Source organism: Rutidosis leptorrhynchoides, chromosome 2, assembly GCF_046630445.1.
Source record: "Rutidosis leptorrhynchoides isolate AG116_Rl617_1_P2 chromosome 2, CSIRO_AGI_Rlap_v1, whole genome shotgun sequence".
In the NCBI taxonomy this organism is placed as follows: Eukaryota; Viridiplantae; Streptophyta; class Magnoliopsida; order Asterales; family Asteraceae; genus Rutidosis; species Rutidosis leptorrhynchoides.
Window position 1 is genome coordinate 358,188,094 of NC_092334.1, and position 20,359 is coordinate 358,208,452.

Genomic DNA, 20,359 nt, shown 5'->3' on the forward strand with positions numbered 1-20,359 from the left:
GTTAGCGCATCATTGAGGTCAATAGTGTATAGTGAAGCACAACGTTTACCAACAAGGAGATCATTTCCAAAGGTGGATTGCACCGAACACTGAAGACGTTCGAATAGTACTTTGAAATCTCCATCGCAAAATTAGCTGACACTAAACAAACTATAACGCAGGCCTTCAACGTATGAGACTCGTTTGATTTTTATGTCATTTTTCACATTTTCGAATGTAACCGTTGCTAGGAATTTGTCAACGAAATTGACAATCAAGGATTTATTGCCCGTCATGTGTCGAGAACAACCGAAGTCGATATACCACACACAAACATTGAAAACCTGTAAATGTTAAGTTTCCTAGAGTGTAGGTACCCAAAGTTGCGTGGGTCCTCTACGGTTAGTACCAGCAACAAACCTTGGATCACAAATATATGTAACACATAATGCATCATGCAATTTAGACTTTAAAGATCATTCAAAAGCACATTACATGTGGCATCATAAGCAATCTCAAGGTTTACATGATCAACAAAAGTCTTAACACACAACTTATTCCAAGTAGATGTTTTGTTCACAGATTTAAAATGAAATACATGAGATGGTTTCCTAGGTCGACTAGCAGATTTCTTAGTTTTGTTTGCTACTTTCTTAACCTTTGACTTAGGTAGCCATACTGACTTGTAATTCAAGTTTGGATTATAACCTGTGACACGAAAAACACCTTTGTTAGTTAGACATCCAAACTTTTCAGTTGACATGTGAGATGATTGACGTTGCAAAATTTCCATTTTAATTTTACGTTCCCATGCATCATACTCACTCAAATCAGATTTTGGACTCGTGTGTTGTTTTGAAGACTTCACTGATTCCTTTAAAAGACTTTCCTTTGTATTTTTTGACATTAACATCATAGGAAGATGTTCAGTAGAATAAGAACCATCTGGATGATAAACCTTCTTAACAATAAATTACTTTGAAGGTGCAACATTTGAAACACTTTTCCCCAATTGAGAACGTAAAGGATTTTTAAGAATGATAATGGGTTTAGAAGCATTAGCTTGTGTTTTCCCTTTAACCTTCTTATCGATCCAACATCACACTCAGAAACTTTATTCACATAAGTATAAATCATTTGTGGTGTGTGTGCTTTTGGAGAATCTTGCTTATGTCTGTTAGCCTACTTTAGTAGAACTATCTTACAATTTAAACTCTTAATCTCAAAACACAAGTCCTCAGCAGAAACTACAACTTCACCTTCCCTAAAAGCGTAAGTACATTCTTTCCTAGGAAGTAGAGGGAAGTTTATCACATATCTGAAGCATTTGTTTCAAAGATTGATGTCTAAGTTGTAATTCAACATTTTTGTCTTTCAAGTTTATCAACTAGATGATTCAAATCTATCTTCTCAGGCTTCATTTCATTTGGTTCTACCATAGGTTCAACTTTTCCATGTTGTCTAATTTGGTTGCAAACTTTTTGGTTAAGTCATTTAATTCATGTGATAGGTCTTCACCAATTCTAACTTTTGAAACAGGACATGCAGTAAAGGCCGGTAGAGTTGGTTTTGCTTCAATAGCAGGTGGCACACTAGAACTAGGGTTTTCAAAAACTTCATTTTCTAGCATCAAGATGTATTTCTCTAGCATGAGTGTGGGAATGTAAACCAATCTACGTGAAGGCACATAATCAGAATTTTGCATATTCTGTTCATGTACGAGTAGCTCTTGTAAGAAACTAGAATGTAATTTACCCATTTTAGCATTAATATTTTCATACATCAAGTTTATTTGATAATATTTCTTAGATTAACGATTGGCAATAACATTATCAAAATTAGCATCAGATGAATGAACAAAATGATATGGTAAACCAGCTTGAAAGTAATCAGAATGATATAAGCCAGGAATCTTTTTGGAAATATCATCCGGAGTCTTGGGATCTTCATACCCAACCCCTCACTTATCACCATGAATTTTTTTCGGTCTATTCATAAAGATTGTTTGCTTTGAAAGTTCCATGTTAATGATAGCTTTTGATTGCTCTGTTCGATAAAGTTTTTCCTCATATCGTGCAAGTTGAGCTTTCATTTGAAGAGAATCTTTAGTGAATAGTGAAATTCTAGTTTTTTTTTTTAATTATGGTCTCTTCCAAATGAACAAATTTCTTGTTTAACTTAGAAATTGTGGGTTCATGTTTTTTTTTTAAGGTCGGAAAGATCTTTTTCTAAGAATTGGACTTTCTCCGCAAGACGTTCAGATTTCAAACGATAATCTGTTCTTTCAATTTTAATCGGAAGTATTGACTTTTTTAAGTTCTTCTAACTCAGTGTCCATGGAGCTGAGTTGGGTTCTCAATCGATTCACTTCCAATTGTGAATTGGATGATGAAGAAGATTTAGTCTCATTTAGTTTGATTTTATCTTTCAAACCTTTGTTTTTAAATTTTAAACATTTTACCTCTTTTGACATTGAGACTAAATTCTTCATCATGTCATTTTGTGTTTTCACAAAATCAGTTGGGATTTCAGTAAATTGTACCTCGTCATCATCAGATGTTGAGTTAGAGTTCTCCATTTCTTCCTTTGCTTTGATAAGCTTGGTCATCTTGCTGATATTAGCATGTTCCACCTCGAATTCTGATTCATCTGTCCAATTGAACCAAGTATCATCAACCGGTTTCAGCTCTCCTCCAGTCTCCATAACCTTTGCCATCAACATTTTATTCTCGTAGTAAGCTGCATCCTTCTTCTTAGGAATTTTGCATTCACGGGAGAAATGGCCAGCTTTGCCACAATTATAGCAGATTGAATCATCCTTCTTGGAATCATCAGCATTTTAATGTTTTGAGGAATCAGGTTTCTTGTAGTAGGAGGAAGAAGATGAATTCTTGCATTGGTTGCTTGATTTGCCTTTAAACTTGTACTTGTTCAAAGCTTTGGTGAACATTGCAGCCATCTTGACTAGTTCAATGTGAGAATCATCAACATCTGAAAGGTTGAGCCTTTCATAATTAGTTGATTCTTTAACAAGCATTTTCTTGGATAGGCTTTTGGAAGTAGTGTAAGATTTGCTCTTCTTCTTAGCAATGAGGGCAAGTAGATCACCTAGAGAAGACTCTTTCCTTTCCTCTTGAAGATTAGACACAACTGGCTGATAATGCATAAGGACTGCAACTAGCTCATGAATAATCACCTTATCAATCTCGTTGGTAGATCGAATGATGGTTCCATAAGGGAGCCAATCAGAATTGAGCTTTTTTAGAAACTTCATGTTGATCTCAGCATTCACTTCAGTAATCTTGCACATTGTCAACTCATTCAGAACACCATTGAAACGTCAGTAGGTATCCTTGAGAAGTTATTCAGGTTCCAGCTTGAAATCTTCATAAAGTCCTAGAGCCTTATTCAGTTTAGTGACATCAGACATGTCATAACCTTCTTGTTGTCTTTTGATCTCATCCCATATGTCTTTAGCAGTAGTGTTACTATCAACATTCTCAAACAACTCATATGAGATGGTTTTCATGATGACATTTTTGGCTTCAATATCACCATGATCTCTCTCACGTTTCTCTCCAGAAAGTTCATAGACAGAACTTGGCATACCAGTTTCTGGATGAAATTCAGTAACTGGTCCTTCTTTCAAAGAAGCCCATATGTACTTTGCCTTCTCACCCTTGTAGTCTATGTACTGAGTGATACGATAGAGCCACTGGTTGTACTTGCCATCAAACAATACAGGAGGTCCGGAATATGATCCAATAATCAATGTATCTTGAGTAGACATATTGACAAAATCTGAGGTAGATTCGGTAAGGATTTGGTATATCATAAAATCCAAGATTCAGGTTCAAAAATCTAACAAAATGTCAGATTCGATTTCGGTACCGTAGCAGATTCGGGTTAAGTATCTGGTTCGGTACTGTAGTAGATTCAGTATATCAGATTCTATAACAGATTCTGATAAGTCGAATCTAAGTGTGAAACTTAGATAACTGATTGCATCACTTCTAGAAGCACTTGAATTAGCTGCGTCTTATTAAACCGAATGTGACTGAATCACAAACACACTACAATCTGCAACACCTTAAGTGAATTTTTGAGATGAGGCAGATTCGGTATAAGAGTTGAAATACCGAATGAGGATCAAATCACCAAAAATTGATGAATTGATGAAATTAAACCATCAGATAGTTTCCTAATCACCTCACGAACTTAATAGAATCCACTGATCTTCAACTGAACACAGAAACAAGCTTGAATTAATCAAAATGGAGCGTTTTAGCCACGAACTCTAAAATTTAGCTTGAATCTCCATAATTGATGTTGTAAAGCTGTAATGATGATCGAAAAACTTTCTAATATATTAATAAACCTTCGCTGAGCTTTTCACACAAATCGAAACGTCAGATTAACATATTTGATGAAACCGAATCAGATTCAATCTAACCGAATGAGTTCAGATCTTGTAAACTTTAATATCTGGATCGATATAGTGATATAGTATCACTCCCTGGAAGCTCTGATAACAAATGATAGGTCAGATCATAATGAGAATCGAAGATATAGGAGATAGATTGAGATTTAGGTGAACAATGAATAGATTCGGTATTAGCGAGTTTTGGTAAAATTACATTCCACAGCTTCTTAAACTAATTTACAATGCAATGGCTATCTAATTAGGACTACTTAGGTTCCTTATATAGCCCTCTTCTAAGGAACCATCTATTTAGTTTGTTTCACATTAACAGTACACACCATTGGGGTCATAACAGACTTAATGACCATCCTAAGTATGTCTAAATACATTTGAGATGTACATGTTTTCCTATAACACTTATATGTTATCCCTTAATAAAGGTTTAATCGTCATTAAGGTGTCATTAGGTGTGATTAACCAAGATTAGTGTTTTAGTGACCAAAACTCCTTTGGGTATGAAGGAGGCAACTATTCTAAGTATGTTTATATAGGTTTCATAAACTATGGATGCCTCAAAGTGGTTGAACTAAAATTGGTGGAAATTCAGACAGAAACTTTTACGGTCGACCCACGGTTGACCGTGGGGTCGACCGTGCACACCTAGTTTCACAAACCAGGGTGCAAGGTTCCACGGTCTGACTTGTGGTCGAGAATTTTACCATCACCTCTAGTTATGTGCATATGTCATCATCAAAACACTTATTATTATGGGTTAATAATAGTATAGTCACTAAGCATAATTCCACATTAACCCACATTCTCCCCCAACATTCTCCCCCTTTTTGATGATGACAAATACATAAGTGATGGTGGACATTTATCTATAAATAAGCACAAGTGTTAACATCACTTATCCAACTTTCTCCCCCTTTTTTCGAAGAAAAAAGGTTAGCTCCCCCTGGAATTAAGCTCCCCCTAAGACAAATGCTCCCCTTGAATCGTACATTGTGGAAAATAACGACCACACCGTATAAAACACACAAATTTTATTCATTCCTTAAGAAAAGTACATACATAGGTGCCAAACATGATGCGAACAAATAAAGGAGCACACAGAGAGTAAATGCTCTTATTCAAGACAACACCCTAGAGTAACATGCATAATATCTCACATGAGATATGCATGAGGAGTACTTGGAAGTTGTTTTAAGGTCGGTCATAAGGATGCGAAGTACTTCCTCCACAAGTGAAATTTACTAAGAACTTTCTTAGTAGTTTGTGGGTTCGTCGATTCTGAAGATGAAGCACGGCACGCTGGATGGGTGATCATAGGGAGATGAACTGATCTTTTTCAATGCTTTCTTCAAACCAGGGTGTGCTCCATGCCAGTGTGTTTTCATCTTCTGTTACTTCATCGAATGCTCTAACCGAATCATAGTTGATTGGAGAGGTGGTTAGGTCATCAAGGTGTAATTTTTGAACATTTAAGTACCTAAAGAGCTTAGTGAGATGAGCTCCGTACGAAAAAGGAAGAGAATCATCATGAGCAAGTCCATTCATCCTATTTGCCATGAAGAATTCCATGTTGACCGGAATATGGTGCTTGAGACACCATAGGAGAGCAGCTTCACTGGCATGTACTTGAGGGAAGAGACTTTTAGCTTTGCAGAACACATTCTTGCTTATGACATGGAGCCAGAAGTCATATTTAGGAGCAAGATGTTAAGCTTGAAGAGCCTCACTCTGAATGGAGATGTGGTGGATGAGAGGTTGATAAAAGGTTCTTATAACGTTACCTTTTGATACAAATACGGGAAGACGATTGAGGTTTGGGCTATGATTGAAGAATTCAACTCCTTCACAAGGAACACGAATTATTTTCCCAAACTCTTTAAGAGTCATGGAGTATTCCCTGTGAAATAAACGAAACTTGATTTCATTTGTTGGAGTAAGTTCATAGTTGGCGTAGAATTCACGAACAATGGTAGAGTGAACGGGACCACTAAGGGTTAAGAATGCATCCCATTAGATTATTGTGAAGTTTTCGATGAGAGATTCAGGAAAGTGTTTAACTATGACTTGACAACCTTCAGCTATTGGTCGTGAGCTGACTAATAGCCTATTTTGGTTGACCAAATTCTTGACATCTTCAAGAAAGGACAAAGGAAGGTTGTCATATGAATCAGAAACCGACGAAGTCAAATCGATTAGAAAGTGATTATTAGGAGATTTATTTGAATGAATCATTGTGAAGGATAGGAATGTAAAGAACTTTCATGTTGATATCTTCCTTATAAAGAGAAGAGTCTTTCAAATATTTTTCCTTTTTGAAGTAATTGAATCTTTTAAGGAAATGAATCATAGTTAAGAATGATAGTTTATGTTCATTGAAGTTAATTATGATTCAGCCTACTAAATGCACACAAATCCTTGTTTGAAAATTTATTGTGCATTAAATTCTTCTCTAAAAGAAAAGACAGGACGATTGACAGATAGTTTGCGGGTTTGACTGCGATCAACCTTGATCTCGATCGCACACTGTCTGTCTTTATTCAAATCATTTATTCAAGAAAAAACTATTTATTAAAATACACTATAGAATGTTTAAAAGAACAATTAGTCATAGAAATCATGATTTTACGATCTACGTCTTTGGCTCCCTTCTCCAACATGCCTTGAATATTCCACATCATCATTCCTTTGGCATGATATAGCGTTCATGACTTTCTTTACCAACTTCTTAATCTTGGATTGGTATTTTTCAGCCTTGATTTGATTCAAATAAATTCTCTCCTATTTTAAATCATGGTCTAAGCCATAGAATGAATCTCTTGATTCTTCCAAGATTTCTTCCTCATCACTCTCTAATATGTTATCCAGGTTGACACGAGCATTGACCATTTTTTCATACACTTGATTGATTACATCAGAATCATCATCATCATCATCATCTATATGTCCTTCTGACTCAAACCCCATCTTTGTGATTGTACTTCAGCTAAGCAATATATGAGATGGAGGGTGTTGATCATTATGGGTGATCTTAAAATGAGAAAATAACTTATTGAGATGCATCCCATATGGAAGAGCTCTAGAAGTATCCTTGAGAACGTCGCTCATTCTTGTTGCCATGAGATAAGCCATGTCAACGTGTTCTCCATTTTCCAGACACTAGAGAAGAGCAATTTGAGTGGCATGAACATTTGCGTGATTTCCCAGTTTACAGTAGATGTTGTAATCAATCACTTTGTTCCAAACGTCATACCCTTGACGTAAGTGTCTCCCAAGAACTCCATGCTCAAGATCTCACTTTTTGATACGTTCCTTAGACATAGTTCCTTAATTGCTCGATCGACATCTATAAAGGATGGAAGATGAGTGAGTTTGTGGCCTGTGTGGAAGAATCTTTTTCCGTCAGTTGGAACTTCTAATATGTTTCCAAGGTCTTCGAGTGTTAGAGTATATCGTTGTTTGTTGATTCTAAATGTAATTATTCCTTCTTTGAATACAACGCTTGCATAGAATTCATGAATCAATGTGCTGTATATGGGACCTTCTAGATTGAGGAATGCATTCCAAACCAAATTTGTAAATGCGTGAACCGTTTCAAGAAAATATTCAGTTTTGATCAATTTTCCTTCTGCAATCTTCTGTGTGCTAATGAATTCCCGATTATACACCAATTTTCTGGTATTCAGAGGAAGATTATAGATTCCCTTTTCTTTGCTCGTCATTTAATATACAATAGTACTTCAATTTAAATCAAAGTGAGCATACAAATAACTCAATTGTGTAACCACTGTTTTGCAAACTTAGTTGACACAAGCACAAGTGTGTTCTAGTGTTAAATTTCTTCACATTCTCACCCTCTTTTGGTAGAAATGTGTTTGCAAATGTATAAATGCATATTTTCACAATATTCATACAAGACAATGATTTGCAAACTTGGTTATCATCAATACCTAGTGTTTTGATGGTAACGTTCTTCACATTCTCACCCTCTTTTGGTGACAATGAGTTTGCACTTTAGGTTATTAGTGATTCATATAATGTTCACATGGATTCATGTTTTTCAAATTTGATTTTCATCAATACATAATTGTTTTGATGTTACCAATTTCTACATTATTACTCTTCATTAATGACAATGTGCTTGAACTATGTGAACATTGACCTTATGAAAACCTAATCTAGTTGTGTGATGACTCCTAGAATTCATAAGCTTGAATTAATGTAGTGTTAGTCATGATTTCAAGGAATTTAGAAGTTTTCATGAACACAATTGATTATTTGCATCAATTTGAGTAGAATTTTCTAATTAGGGTTTCTTCAAACAATTTTTGATGATTTCATCATATCAACACAATTTAATGAAGGGAATTCATAGATTAATCTTACCAAGAGTGAAGATTAAGGATGGGTGAGAGCAAATTCTTCGGTGTACGGTTTGAGGTCTTGAGTCGTGGAAGAGAGGGAGTCAAAATAGATTCTGAATATAATGAAGAATGATGGCTAGAAATAGAATAAAAAGGTCATTAGGACCCGTGCGGTCGAACTGCGATCGACCATGGGGTAGGTCGTGGAGAGTGAAGCTTCTGCGGTTGATCCTGCGGTCTGCCATGGTTCGACCGTGCATCTCAGAATAGTGAACTTTGTCCGTTTCTTCTAGTCGAGCGCCTTTTGGCGATTTTGCTGTTCTATAGAATACTTGAGGACAAGTGTTGTTTGCTTAGCATTGTATGATCACATCCAACAGATATTTCATCATCAATGACATGTATGTTAGCACATTTATATATATATATATATATATATATATATATATATATATATATATATATATATATATACATACATACATATATATACATATATGTATATATATATATATACACATGTATATATATATACATATCTATATATATACATATATATACATATACATATACATATACATATATATATATATACATATACACACACACACATATTATACACATAAGGAACATTTTTCCTACAACTAACTTGAAATCTTTTCAAGTAGGCATTCATTCCTAAGCTAAGCATAATTGATGTTTCGCGAGGTGTATATAAAATACTATTAATTTTAGCAAGAAAATACTATTAAATACGATACAATTTTACACAAGATATTTATTTATTTAGAGAATGGATATACTTAAACCTTGCTACAACACTTATAGGCAGTGTACCTAATCGTACAGTAGTGTAGTTTTTAGTAAGTCCGGTTCGTTCCACAGGGAAAATCTTTAAACAAAGCTTAACGCTATATTAGTTTACTTTTATAAAAATACAAATATATATACAAGTAATATTATTATTATAAAGGGGGGTTTTTACCGTTTAATGACCGGTTTGTCGATTTTAAAACTTTAGTCGCAGTTAAAACCAAATGTAAAATATTAAAAATAAATACAAGACTTAAATTAAAGCATAAAGTAAATAACAATAATGAAATTTCGAATAATAAAAGTGTGATAAAATAAACTTGCGATAATTAAAAAGTACGATAATTAAAAGTGCAATTAAATACAATAACAATAAAAAATGCAATAATTAGAAGTGCAATTAAATATAAAATAAAGGAAATTAAATATGAAATAAAAGAATTATGCTTATTTAAACTTCCGTAATCATGATGTTTGACGTGTTGATTTTAGTTTTATGCCCATGGGTTAATTGTCCTTTGTCCTGGATTATTTAATATGTCCGTCTGGTTTTTGTCCATAACAGTCCATCAGTCATAAATATAAAGTGCGAGTGTCCTCGTCAAATTATCCTTATACCCGAAGTTAAATATTCCAACTAATTGGGGACTTAAACTGTAACAAGATTTTAATACTTAGTTTAATAATTACACCAGGATGTCGACTGAGTGTAATCCAAGGTTTTAATATTTTGTTATCAATTATACCAAGTGTCCTTGTACATAATTTCACCCCTGTTTTAATTATTCTAGTGGCTATTAATCCATTCCCGTGTCCGGTTAAATGAACGATTATTCGTACATATAAATACCCCGCCCATCGTGTCCGATCGAGTGTATATGGTAATTTATAGGGACGCCCAATTGTAAATCTTTATATTAACATTAACAAACTATCATTTAGTTAAACAAATATAAAGCCCATTAATAGCCCATAGTCTAATTTCCACAAGTGTCGTTCTTTTGTCCTAACCCCAATTATGGTACAAAGCCCAATTAACCAATTTTAGTAATTAGCTCAACATCATGATTACTTCGTTTTAAATAAGCATAATAATAACTTAGCTACGAGACATTAATGTAAAAAGGTTGAACATAACTTACAATGATCAAAAATAGCGTAGCGTTACACGGACTGAATTTCGACTTACACCCTTACAATATTCGCTAACATACCCTTATTATTAGAATTATAATTAAAATTAAAATTAAAATATAAATTATAAATATAAATATTACGTATGAATGGAGAGAAGAGAAAGATAGATTAAGAGTGTGAAAAATGATCAGAATTCGGTTGGCTTTATAGGGACTTTCAGAATTTGGGCCTCCGAGACTCGCGGCCCTTTTGGCCTTCAAACTCCGCGAGTCGTGGAGTTTGTAAATACAGCTCACACAAGTTTGGCTCTTTGTTTACCGACGGTTTTATAAATAAATATAATATATTAAATAATTATAAGAATTATTTAAATATTATATTATATTTATGTGCATAGTTGACTTGTAATTTTTAGTCCGTTGCGTCGAGCATTGAGAGTTGACTCTGGTCCCGGTTCCGGATTTTCGAACGTCCTTGCGTACAATTTAATATCTTGTACTTTGCGTTTTAAATCTTGTACTCTTGTAATTTCGAGACGTTTCTTATCAATAATTGGAACCTCTTTGATTGTATTTTGTACTTTTGAGCTTTTTGGTCGTTTGCGTCTTCAATTCGTCGAATCTGTCTTTTGTCTTCACCTTTTTAAACGAATATCACTTGTAAATAGAACAATTGCAACTAAAAGCTTGTCTTTCTTGAGGAATAATGCTATGAAATATATTTTCGTTTTTAGCATTATCAAATATTCCCACACTTAAGCGTTGCTTGTCCTCAAGCAATATTGTCTTGAAATACTAGAATCACTTCTTTATTCTTCACACTTTGTACATCAGTGATTTCTATACGGTGGTATAAACAATGGTAGTAACGATATGGTTTACAGTCCCACATGACTATAAAAAATTTAGATCCATTAAGGAAATTGGATCTTTATGAAAACATTTGATCTTTTGAAAATTAAATCTAGTTTTTACCCTAGATAAGTTTTCCGGAATAACCCTTTACCGGTGTTTACAAAATATTTTTGTGGGTTTGGTGGGTTTCAGATTTGAAAATATTAGCTCAAAACTTGCGTTTTTGTGTCACCCACTTGCTAACCTTGTATTTGGAAAGCAACACGTCCAGTTTACTTGTCCCGTATATTACCTTTCGGTAAACTACCGTCCGGTTGTAAAGGAAAGCGTTGAACAAGCAACTGTTAAGGCAATGTCCCCTGACATGCTTTTAATTATGGTCTATAACATGTCGGACGCAATTACTATCCTTGGTAGGAGCAATAGTAAAGCTCACCCTTATGATTTTTCGGTCTGGCACAAGGTCCTGTCTTTGACCATGCTATGCAACCACCGTTCTCACGGTTGACATCCGATTTAGTTCGGGTGACCTAATGAATTCCAGGTGAATTCCTAGGATTTTACGTTCAATGGTAATGAACGCATTGAAAATAGGATTTTCAGAAAACAAATCAGTTTGTAATTTTCATCTAAATATTTTCTCGTTCAAGCTCGAGTTTAGATATCATTGAATTCCATGAGTTTAAATTCTCAATCTTTAAGGTCAATCTCTAGGATTGAGTAATATCAGGCTTAAAAGCTGATTTTTGATCTTTTAAGGAGATTATCCTTTCTGGGGATCTGATTCATTAGTCTTATCCAGCTAATTTGCACGGTGCCCCCCCATTTTACGAGATAAATCCTTCTCATGGTTAGGATAAATCTGACCACTTGGCGACCCTGTTTAATGCTGAGGTCCGTGGATTTCCTTCTGATTTTAGTGATGACTTTTCTAGGTTTGTCGTCAACCTACAGCTGGTCTGGACGACAACTTCCTGACCTAAATCAAGAAGCGCGTTTCTTTTTCAGAAGACTTTACTTTCATTTAATGATGGATTTGATTCATCGTGTAGATCCATCTCTTCTTTTCTTTCATCGGGTAAAATAGTTTAGTTTAGTCCAAAGCAAAAGTATTTTCAGTTATTTGTTACAGAAATATGTGACATATGTTTAAGATAACTTGGTAATTTTTCCCACACTTGGATTTTATTTTCCTTTTTATTGTTCTCTATTCCATTTTAAATGAATTTTAACATTTTGGTTTGTTTCTCAATTTATGTCCTTTCCGAGGTAACAATAATTTCGGTGTTAACACCTAGTTTTATCGTTCATAAATATGTATAAACATGATTTTGAGTTCATTTAATTGAAAATTTTGAAAATTTTTCTTAGAATTGGGTAGTGAGTATATAAGACTAGGGCTGTTCTTTATTATCAGAGAGCACTAGATTCTAATACAACTACTGCTTTACTAGTATTTTTAATGGTAACCAAGTGTATAAAGATAAAAATTTTAAAAATCCGCAAAAATTTAACCCCTTCCCACACTTAAGATCTTGCAATGCCCTCATTTGCAAGAAATCAGTACAATTTAAATTATTGAGGGTGATTAGCGTAGAAATGATTAAATTTTACCAAAGTTTCCAAACATATTGGCGTTTGTTTGCTGAATGATAAATGGTGCATAGCATTTGTTCATTTCGTCTGTTGTTACATCACATTTATTTGTCATCTTGTCGTCAAAATTAGTAGCTTTTGCTGAACTTAATGCCAGTCTTTGAAAATGCGCTGTTTTACCCTGTTTTGAACAATCGACAATATACATACATACAAGTATAATCATGCATGGCAATTTGAAATGGGACTTAATATCCCACTTTCAAATTCTAAATATGAAATATTAGTACACAATAATAATAAAATAAAAAAAATTACACAAATATATCCAATAACATAAGTTTAAACATGAAAAAGTCAAAAGATAAAAACATAAAAATCATAAAAATAACCAAATGGAACTAAATCAGTCTGGATAGGGGTTCCAGTTCATCTCATCGGGTGGGTTCCATTGTTGGTTATAGGTGTTCTGATAGGCTTGGTTATAGTCATATCGGTTAAAGGGTGGTCGGATATCGGGGCTATGTGGCGGAAAATGAGCAGGTTGAGTAGGTACATATTTATTTGGTACCTGATATGATAGCTGGCTCATGATTTGGTGCGGATGAACTAACCAGCTATCATGTTGGCGTCGCCTATAATCCTCGTATACTCGCTCGGAGTTCCACTGCTCATACATACTATGTCTTGCCGCGTTCGTCATTGCTTCCTCATCTATACGAACGTGGACGTCAAGAATAGCATCTCGAAAGACATCCCTAATGTCTTCCGCCTCCTCCATTTCCTCGTCTGAGCCTCTCTCTACCTGAGGATGAGATCCCTCATAGGGTACTGCCTGGTTACGTCTACTTTTCAATACCTTAGCACCCACATAAACTTTCAATCCTAAGGGCTCAACCTGTTCTCTACAAATCTGTAATGGACCCCCTTGGTTCCTATCAACACCTAAATACTCTCCAATGAGAGTAACAAAAATACCTCCTCCTATTATACTCCCGTCCTGCATTCCCTCTACCATTTTAGATAAATAAAAAGCAACACCGTAAGGGATATTGACAAAGCTTCTAGGATCCCGAATACACTTTAGGTAGAATAAATCATATAAGGTAATTTTTTCTTTATTATGACCTCTTTGTGTAATCGAGTTAGCCAAAAGTCTATGAATAATACGAAGCTCGGCTCTGTCAATATGTGTATAGGAGTGTCCTCCTGCTCGTGTAAAAACATCAAAATGTGACATACGCCTCCAAATGGTGTCAGCGTCAAAGTTACTATCTACCCGTTCACCATAATGAATCAAGTTTGTACAATCGGGTAATAGCAACTCACCAGGAGTATATATCTGTAAGGCCCTGGCCATGTCCAGCATGGACATTCTGTACATCCTATCGCCAAGGATAAACCTAAGAAATCTTCTGTCATCTATTCTAACTATGTTTGTATCAAGTGATACAATACTCATCAACTCAACACACCATTCCTTATATACAGGTCTACGAATGGTGAAAAGACGTTCCCAATCTGTAAAAGAAGAACTGCCATACCTTTGAACTAAAAGCTGTCTAACACGGTCAGCTAGATGGACCGTTTCCAAAGGGGCCCAATCGATTACCCTTGGCACCTCTACATTTTTTGTTACCAATTTGAATTTGTTCCTTTGATATGTCTCGTAATCTCTCCATCTTCTATCAAATCTCATATTAGGATGTAGAGTGTGCTCAGGAATCGTTGGAAATTCTACTGGCGGCCTCATTGGAAATACTATGAATTCATCAACAAACTGTACCGGATCATAATAAGGTATGTGCTGATCAGGCTGTTGTTGTTGTTGTTCCTATTGTGGTTCTTGTTCGTGTTGCATTTCTGGTTCTGGTTCTGGTGCTGGTGCTGGTCGTCTAGATGATGATGCTCCTGAACCTCCAGTATCGGCTCTCTGTAAAACACATTAAACACAAAATTTGTGCATCCAAATATGCATTAGTGTTAGCAAAATAACAACTTAAAACAATCACTATAACATGTTAAATCAAAATTAAACTTATACACATTTTCACAATTTTTCACAATTCTACACTTTTCAAATAAGCACATATGAAAATGTATACAAAATTCATAAGCATTTAACTCAAATAACATGTCAAGATATTCATTACTAATAATTAAACAAGTCTCAAATGGCAAATATATCAAATTAATCAAGTTCATGAATTTTGGACTTAAAAAGTCCACTTTAATCTCCAAAAATCATGTTTAGGATCATTGTTTGGATCATTTAACTATCTAAACATGTTACACTACTCAATTTAGCAATAATTCATGAGAAAAATCGGCCATAACCTGTTTATATCAAAAAGCCCCAAATTGCTCAAGAACACAAACCCTAGATTTCTAAAAATTTTGAAGTTTTTGGCTTCAAATCATGTTAAATAGCATCAATCTAGGTTATACATGCATAAAATACTAACAATTTAACACTAATTACACTAGAAATTAACAAAATTGCATTAGGTAAAAAATTGGTAATTATCACAAAAACTAGAAATTTATAGAGTTTAGGGGTGTAATTTTTACCAATTTACTGAAGAATGAGAATCTAGGCATGATTAGAGCAAGAAAAATGACGAATTACGGTGAAAAAATGGCGAAAATTGGTGAATTTTTGGGTGAGTTTCGTGAATGTGTGTGTGTTGTGGTGAGGAAGACAGAACAGGCTGCTGTATGTATCAGGTCTGATTTTTGCCTCCATGCGATCGCATGGAGGTATAGTGAAAATACCATGCGATCGCATGGGGGTCCGGGTACAGTGTTTTCAGCTTTTTTTTTTTTTTTTTTTTTATAAAACCTTATGCTTTATAAAACTTATAATTAATTAAATTTTAAAAATTTTGTTTTCCTTTAGGAGCGAGGGCGTTTCGGATCGTTGTCCTAGTCTGTCCCTCGACAAAATTTTAAAATTTGTCAAATCAAAGCGCGGTTTTTAAAAGTAAAGATTTTTGGGTTTTTTAATGTTTTTGGCATACTTTAATTTAATAAGATTAAAAATAATGATAATAAAAGTTCTCGTCCCTCCCTCGGGTAAAGCAATTTCGGTTCAAAGACCTAGTCTTCAACTTACGACGAATTTTAAAAATCATATTTTTAACTTAATGAGATAAAGTAAATTTTTATTTTTAAATTCACACAACTTAAATATAAAATTCAAAATTAATATTAAAAATTCACACCAAACTTAAAATTTAAAATGCATAAAATTAAAAATTCATATTTTAAAAATTAAAAATTCACACCAAACTTAATTTAAAAATTCAAATATTTACAATTTTAAAAATATTGTTTTTACAAAGTTTACAATATTAATTTAAGATTTAAATATTAATTTTAAAAACATGGTAAAAATAAAATTAAAAATCTTTTTGGCTTTTTATCCCACTTTAATCAATCAAATATTATCAAAAATATGCGCCCCTCTTTTCGGTAAAGTAATTTTGATTCCAAGACCTAATTTAACTCATGACGAATTTTTGAAATATTTTGGGTTGATTGATTAAAGATATTTATACCTTAAGAATAAACGTTAAATTTCGCAGTGATGTAATAAATTTTTTGAATGATATCAATAATTTCGGTCGCCAAACTTAATTTTATTTAATACCAATTTAATACTTTATAGCGAACAAATTAGCGTTTATTATCAAAAGGTTTAAAAATAAAAATAAATAAAAAATAAAAACTGTACAGACTTACCTGTGAGATAGTATTCTTAGTTATATGATCTATCCCATTCATAAGATAGTCGGTTTAATTGGTTTTCCATAGCTACATAGGCGTAACCTCGAGCATTTAGTGTTTTTTCTTCTAAACATATGAACGGTCCGTCTCTGCATAAAGTAACAAATTCGGTGTTTGAATAGGTTTGATTATTTGAACATTTACCTCCATGTGACCATTTTCCGCATTTGTGACATCTTTCTAGGTGTCGTGCTCTTCTTTTCGCTGCGGATTTTGATTTTCCTTTACCAAATTGTAACTTATTATCTTCGCATCTGGATTCTTTTCTAACTCCGTCCATTCTTTCTCTGATTACTGATACTATTTCACTCTGAAGTGTGTCATTATTACGTTTAGTGATCAAAGCGTGTAGCATTAGACCATGGTTTAGTTCACAGGCAGTCTTCATTTCCTAAAAAAAATAAAAATTCAGAATGGGGGGAGAAGACTAGTTCTTTAGGGTCTGCTAGGGAAAGACCATTCGGGTTCCATTTTCGAGAACTACACGAAAACAGATAATCTAACTCTAACAGAAATACATATTATCCTTTAAAGACTTGATTCTCCTCACACTTAATTAGCTGTGGTGTCGAAATTGTGATTAACTTCGTTGTCGACTTCCATCGGACTATCTATGTAGTGTTTAACTCTGTGACCATTAACTTTAAATTCAATCCCATTTGAATTTATTAATTCTATCGTTCCGTATGGAAAAACTCTTTTAACTATGAATGGTCCAGACCATCTTGATTTCAATTTTCCAGGAAATAGCTTGAATCGTGAATTGAAAAGAAGAACTCTGTCTCCTTCTTTAAATTATTTTAAACTTCTGATTCTTTTATCATGCCATTTCTTCGTTCTTTCTTTATAGATTAACGAATTTTCGTATGCTTCATGTCTTAATTCTTCTAATTCGTTTAGTTGACTTAATCGTAGACGTCCGGCTTCATGTAAATCAAGATTACATGTCTTCAAAGCCCAAAATGCTTTGTGTTCAATTTCTACTGGAAGATGACATGCTTTTCCATAAACAAGTCTAAAAGGTGTGGTTCCAATTGGAGTTTTGTAGGCTGTTCAAAAAGCCCAGAGTGCATCCTCCAATTTAATGGACCATTCCTTCGGATTTGATCCTACGGTTTTCTCTAGAATACGTTTTAAAGCTCGGTTGGTATTTTCAACTTGTCCACTTGTTTGTGGATGATATGCGGTGGAGATTTTATGAGTTACTCCATATCTTTTAAGAACTTTCTCAAGTTGATTATTACAGAAATGAGTTCCCCGATCACTTATTAAAGCTTTCGGTGTTCCAAACCTTGCAAAAAGACGTTTTAAAAAATTGACTACAACTCGTGCATCGTTAGTTGGGAGAGCTTGTGCTTCCGCCCATTTAGATACATAATCAATGGCTACGAGTATATATAGATTATTATGAGATTTTGGAAATGGACCCATAAAGTCAATACCCCAAATGTCAAATACTTCACATACTTGGATAACATTTTGTGGCATTTCATCACGTTGACTTATTTTTTCGGCCCTTTAACAAGCATCACAGGATTTGCAAAGAAGGTGTGCGTCTTTGTAAATTGTAGGCCAATGGAATCCAACATCATAAACTTTTCTTGCTGTTAGTTGAGGCCCATAATGCCCTCCTGTTGGTCCTGTGTGACAATGGTTTAAAATTTTACTAGCTTCATCTCCAAATACACATCGGCGTATTATTCCATCGGGACAACTTTTAAACAGATGTGGATCTTCCCAAAAATAATGTTTTATATCACTGAAGAATTTCTTTCGTTTTTGGTACGATAATCCTTTTTCAAGGAATCCACAAACTAAGTAGTTTGCATAGTCTGCAAACCATGAGATTTCATTATAATCTATCTTCAATAGATATTCATCAGGAAAGTTGTCTTGTATGGCCGATTCATTTAGAACTTCTAATTCGGGATTTTCAAGACGAGAAAGATGATCAGCGGCGAGATTTTCTGCTCCTCTTTTATCTCGGATTTCAATATCAAACTCTTGTAAGAGTAAGATCCAACGGATTAATCTTGGTTTAGCATCTTGTTTTGAAAATAGGTATCTAAGAGCAGAATGGTCGGTATAGACCACTGTTTTTGTTAGAACGAGATATGATCGAAATTTGTCAAAAGCAAAGACAATAGCAAGGAGTTCTTTTTCTGTAGTTGTATAGTTCGTTTGTGCTCCTTGTAACGTCTTACTAGCATAATATATAGGTTGAAATCGTTTTTCAATCCTTTGTGCTAAAACGGCTCCCATTGCAAAATCACTTGCATCGCACATTAGTTCAAATGGTAGATTCCAATTTGGTGTTATCATGATCGGTGCATTAGTGAGTTTTTCTTTAAGAATATTAAAAGATTTGATACACTCATCTGAAAAGATGAATGGAGCATCCTTTTCTAGGAGTTTATTCATAGGAGTGGCAATTTTAGAAAAATCTTTTATGAAACGTCGGTAAAAACCGGCATGCCCTAGAAAACTCCTAACTCCTCTAACATTGGTGGGATGTGGAAGTTTAGCAATTACATCTACTTTAGCTCTATCCACTTCAATTCCTTCTTTTGAAATTTTATGACCAAGAACGATGCCTTCTTTAACCATAAAATGGCATTTCTCCCAATTAAGAACTAGATTTGATTGTTCGCATCTAATAAGCATTCGTTCAAGATTAACTAGACATGATTCAAATGTATCACCGAAGACTGAAAAGTCATCCATGAAAACTTCCATGCATTCTTCTATCATGTCGTGAAAAATCGCCATCATACACCTTTGAAAGGTTGCAGGGGCGTTGCAAAGTCCAAATGGCATGCGTTTGTAAGCAAAAGTACCATAAGGGCACGTGAATGTGGTTTTCTCTTGATCTTCGGGTGCTATTGGAATTTAAAAATATCCGGAAAATCCATCTAGAAAACAATAGTAACTATTTCCGGCTAATCTTTCCAACATTTGATCTATGAAAGGTAAGGGAAAGTGATCTTTTCTGGTGGCGTCATTTAATTTTCTATAATCAATACATACACGCCATCCTGTTACAGTCCAAGTAGGAATAAGCTCATTTTTTTCATTTGTAATGACAGTCATGCCACCCTTCTTAGGCACGCATTGAACTGGGCTTACCCATAGACTATCAGAAATTGGATAAATTAGACCTGCGTCTAGCAGTTTAATAATCTCTTTCTTAACTACATCTTGCATATTAGGATTTAGTCTTCGTTGGCGTTGCACATACGTTTTATGACCTTCTTCCATAAGGATTTTATGTGTGCAATACGAAGGGCTTATTCCTTTAATATCATGAATCTTTCATGCAATGGCTGGTTTATGAGCTTTCAACACAGAAATGAGTTGTGATTTCTCATTTTCAGTAAGAGAAGACGATATTA